Source organism: Diaphorina citri, unplaced genomic scaffold, assembly GCF_000475195.1.
Source record: "Diaphorina citri unplaced genomic scaffold, Diaci psyllid genome assembly version 1.1 scaffold153, whole genome shotgun sequence".
NCBI classification, from domain to species: domain Eukaryota; kingdom Metazoa; phylum Arthropoda; class Insecta; order Hemiptera; family Psyllidae; genus Diaphorina; species Diaphorina citri.
The window spans coordinates 276,369-281,980 of record NW_007377590.1 but is presented as its reverse complement, the minus strand read 5'-3'; positions in this window follow the sequence as shown (position 1 = coordinate 281,980).

Here is a 5,612-nt window from a genome sequence, read left to right as displayed (position 1 = left end):
TGCACACAGATGCTCAAATGTTCATGCTCACTCACTGCTTTACTCTTTTCATTTTACATTCTAGGTTGAATCATTCCAATGTTGAATCTTGTACAGCAATGATTTTGCTCTCCAGTTAGCAATTCCGCTAGCTGCTGACATTCGCCATCAGGCGTGATACAAGATGGGTGTTACCTGTTTACCATCAAGAATAATTTAAATAATCCGCGCTTTGAATAGTTTAAAATTTTGGGGTTTTCCGGTTTTCTTAGTACATATGTAGAAAAACCGAGACGTCGAATGGTGAACACCACACGTTCCCACACCTAGAAGTGGATATAATTGGTATGAGCGATCCCAGTCAGTCTGGGATCGCTCATACTAATTATACTAGTATGAGCGAGCCCAGTCAGTCAGTTTCCTTAGGTTGAATCATTCCAATGTTGAATCTTGTACAGCAATGATTTTGCTCTCCGGTTAGCGATTCCGCTAGCTGCAGTAGCTTCTGACATTAGACGTCAGGCGTGTTACAAGATAGGTGTTACCTGTTTAGGTACCATCAAGAATAATTTTGATAACTCACGCTCTGAACTTTGAACGGTTTGAAATTTTGTGTTTTTCCGATCTTCCCACAGTATGTAGAAAAACTAAAGTGTCGAATGGTGAACACCACACGTTCCCACACCTAGAAGTGGATATAATTAGTATGAGCGATCCCAGTCAGTTTCACAAAAGGTCAAATATAAAGCTCTGTCCCAACATAGTCGACGGCCAGATCGACCAAGTGAATCTATGGTGTCAAAGTCAAGGCAGTGTGGACGGTTTCAGTCGACATCGATTCACGGCCGTCGACTGTGTGTGAACAGTGTGGCCACACCTTCAGGGATCTACGATAAAGAGGCTACTTTACGGTCCACTATGCCTAGATCATGTCTCTAGCCGCAGATCCCGATAATCTCGTCTTTTGTAAATCTTCGAATATCATCGCGATGACCCTGAATCGGCGACCGTAATTGTCATAAATAACCGTCATATACTATCAAGTTGTCAAGTTCTGTCCATTTTAGATCGTTGCGCAACGTCTAACTGTTCTTGACAAAGACCAGTCGTTATCACTGCTGAGTTTACCATCTTGAACTAGATCCTCTGGTTATGTGCACACACCTTCAGGGATCCACGATAAAGAGGCTACTTTACGGTCCACTATGCCTAGATCAAGTCTCTAGCCGCAGACCCCGATAATCTCGTCTTTTGTAAATCTTCGAATATCATCGCGATGACCCTGAATCGGCGACCATAATTGTCATAAATAACCGTCATATACTATCAAGTTGTCAAGTTATGTCCATTGTAGATCGTTACGCAACGTCTAACTGTTCTTGACAAAGACCAGTCGTTATCACTGCTGAGTTTACCATCTTGAACTAGATCCTCTGGTTGGAAGCTGGTCCTGACCTCAACATCGAAGAACTTATCAACTGAAAAAGCAGTGGCGTGTGCTCCATTTCTGATAGGGAAGCGCAGCTTTCCTTCCTCTCTACGGTTCTTACCTCCCTATTTACCGAAAATGGGAAGAATAGAAGAATATACCTTGTTTATCCTGCTCGAATGAGGCTAAAAAGTCCCTTTATCCCAATGAGGCTAAAAAGTCCCTTTGTCGCCTGCAAAACCAAATTTATGAAAATGATAGAGAGTCTGTAGGGGGTCTCTATTACTTTCATACGTTTGGTTTTGGAAGCGACTAAGTGCTACTGAAAGTCGCTTGTCCACGCTTCCAAAGTGAGATGGGCCCAAGACCACCAGTATATCGGCCTATTGTTACCCTAATTATGGGTTTATAGCTTCCACTTTTGAAAAATCTCACGACACGCCACTATGGAAAAGACGCTGAACTACTGTCCCTGTGTAGATCTGTGGTTTCGAGCTTCTGAGCAAATAGTTCAAACCGAGGTTCAAATCATTTAAAGATCGTAGAGAGGTAATTTCACTGCACTAGAATTTGAAACGTTTACTACTGTCCTACATTTTACTTTACTTCTTCGTTTAAACCGCTGACACAAAGAAAGAGTCAAAGAGAGAGGAAGACCCTAGAGATCCCGCTTTGCTAGAGTTTGACGGACTACTATGAGCTCCATTTTTCAGTTTTCACACAAAATGAAATTGAGCTACTCAAAAATAATTCATTTTGAAAAGAACATCTCTAAAAACATTACCAGCGACGTCGACAAATTGGACAGAATTAAGCAGAAAAGAACCAACCATAAGCAGAAAAGAACCAGAACCAGACGCTGTCCAATTGACGACCCTGGTCCGTTACAGCACGGTTTAATCTTTTTCTAGATTTCGTTTTAAACTTAATTGGGTTCCGAGAACAGCTTCATTAACTCGGGACGATATTAAAGTAAAAGGTGTTCTTTTAATTAGTCAGAATAGAAACTAGGCACAAGCATCAGTTTGGTGATGAGTCGTAAAACCATCATCATTCATAACCCTAAATTTTGAGATCTATTTTCGTCAAAGATATTGATTTCTCGTTTTTTACGAGTTTTTAATGCAGCATCAATTACAGCTTCGGTTTTTAATGACTTAATTTTGGTTCCCTAACGAAGAAGTCGAGAGAGTAACGTCATTTTTTTTTTTTTTTTTCTTCTCCGAGTTGCGTGACCTCCTATCTGAAGATTCTGAAGCCAGATGATACTTTCAAGATCATGGATCTTGTGGCGATAAAAACGAATCACTTTTTTAACTAACGTTCATGTCGTTCATCAATAATAGTCATACTTCTCAGATCAAATAGCGTCTCGGATTCACAAACTCAACGATTTCTTTGGTTTACCTCATTTACGCCGACGTTGTTCCATTTACGCCGAACAAATTACCACCACATGATCTCTTGCCTAATGATCTTCATCGGTAATTTATTGATCACGCTTGAATGGATCTAGAAGTGATTGCTCATTGGCTGATTCTGGATTAAGCTGATTATGTTTGATACGGGCGGTGAGCTGATGGCTTGATCCAGATATTTCTAGAATGAGACTGTTGTGAAAATAAGAAGTATCTATCGCGCGGCTTCGATTCCCGCTCGAGGCGAACTTTATCCGAAACAGATACGGTTCGTTCCCAGAACAGCTGTCTTTCGCCTATCCTGTCTTTCTTCTCTCTTCGATTTCGGGGCGATATTACCTACTTTGTTACAGTTCCCTCTATCAAACCTCTTCAAAAAAGTACCTATCTACCTGAGTCCTAGGAACTCAGTGTTATAGAGGTTCCGTCACAAAGAATTTAATGGCAACTTAGAAAAGAACTTATGTCTTGGACGCTTCATAGAAGTATAAATTTGTTGTTCACTTGATGATGGAACTCTTTGCATCTTAATGGTTCCTTCGATACCAATTATTACAAGTTCTCAGATTTATTGTTTCAACTCACAAGCTCCTTTGGTAATTGGTACTAATTCTCAAGGAGGTACTCTCCGTTGTTCTAGGTACATCATGTAAATATAGTATATCTGAGATGTACTACAATACTAGATGAGCTACATAGCTTTTATAATCTTGATAATGGTTGACTTTCTCTTTATGTGATTTTTTATTTCTTCGGGACGACCTATTAATTCCTAATCGATCATTTAGATACCTGACCCAGAAGCTGATGGTCAATTCTTAAATCCCAATTTTATATTCATATTTCTGCTCTTCCTTTCTACTTGTGATGTATAAAACTGGGCAAGATGACATAAAAAAATCTCTTCTAACTTTGAGAAAAAAATCAGCAATATGATCGTCAACGTTCGGCAGCGGACACGACTTTAGAAGAAGAAGAAGGTAGATTCCTTTCTAGTAAATAATACTCGAGGTAGCTATCGGCCTTAAGCAATTTAGCAATACCTCTATTTTCCCTGTGACCGAGGTCACATTGATAAAACTGTCTTGTGCAGCATTAAAAACAAGACACTGTTTCTATTGCGTGTATGTTTGTTGTTCTGAGCCTTGTTCAAAACATGATGTGTGTTCTTGTTTACGTAACAGTTCAAACACAAGCGTGTGTGTTTCTTCAAAAAAAAACGACATGACTGATTGTTCCAAGACGTTTTGTTAAAACGTTTAAATTGTTGCCTAAAACGTTTGAAACGTTTCATTGGCATACGTCCTACCTCACTAAAAACACTAGAGGTTTCAACCTAATTAGAGAACAGACTAAATGGCAAAATGTACTCCTAGATTGCGTAAAAATGTATTGTGAGCTATGTTATACGGTCGAAGAGGCCTAACGAACTGGCAGCCTGCGTCAAAATTCGCGGCAACAATCGGCAACATCAAAAAATTTGCGGCACAAGTCATCAAAAATTTGGTCTATTGTCATCAAAATCTAACGTCATGAAAAATTTGCGGCAGTCATTAAAATTTGTGGCCATTGTCATCAGAAATCAGTATATGTGGCCCAAGTCCCTAAAATCCGGGCTTCTTCAAAATGTACTGAAGTGTGGCCCGAAAAACGGCCTAAAACGAGATTGGCGGATCGAGTCATCAAGTCATAATTTTTAGAAAGCTGTATTAATCGGGGAACGACATTTTTTGTCACTGTCACAAGCATCTTCATTAGAATTTGTGGCCATTGTCATCAGAAAATCAGAATATGTGGACCAGTCATTAAAAAATGTATTGAAGTGGGGCCCGAAGAACGGCCTAAAAAGAGATTGGCGCATCGAGTCATCAAGTCATAATTTTTATAAAGTTGTATTAATCGGGAACGATATTTTTTGTCACTGTCACAAGCATCTTCTCCTCCTCGCAGAAAATGCCTAATTCTTTCATTGTCAATGAATTTGTGTGCCACTCCCCATTTTCACTCGGAATTTCATCCAGCACTCCAAAAAACGTTTCCACATCATTAGATTCTGAAGAACACAGTGAGAAACTGAGGACGCAATGTTTTATTCGGCCTCCCCATTCCCTCCCTTTGCTTCATATTCCTCCCTTTTCTTCATACATCTCCATATTTCCCATACATATACATCTTCATATTCCTCCAAATTTCTCTTACATATACATCTCCATATTTCTCATACATATACAAATTATACATACATCTTCATATTCCTGCCTTGTGCCTTGTATACCGATAATAAGATAAGGATAGGAGATAGTTAGAGTGAGAGGAGTTTAGGAGGGGGAGAGGAAGAGAGAGGAATTAGGATACATCTCCATATTTCTCATACATATACATCCTCATATTCGTGCCTTGTATACCGATAATAAGATAAGGATAGGAGATAGTTAGAGTGAGAGGAGTTTAGGAGGGGGAGAGGAAGAGAGAGGAAATAGGAGAGAGAGAAAGGGAGGGGGTGAGAGAAACAGCGAGAAACTATGTCAAATTTGAGTGTTGATGTGATTGAGTGTCGCTTTAATGGCTTCTGTTTTTTCTTCTTCTTTTTTGTGAGAAAGGAAGGGGGCGAGAGAAACAGCGAGAAACTATGTCAAATTTGAGTGTTGATGTGATTGAGTGTCGCTTTAATGGCTTCTGTTTTTTCTTCTTCTTTTTTCTGTCGACAGTTAAAGTTGATGTTCTATGAGTTTCGATAGGATGGGAAGGAGGAGGAGGAGGAGGAGGAGGAGGAGAAGGAGAAGGAA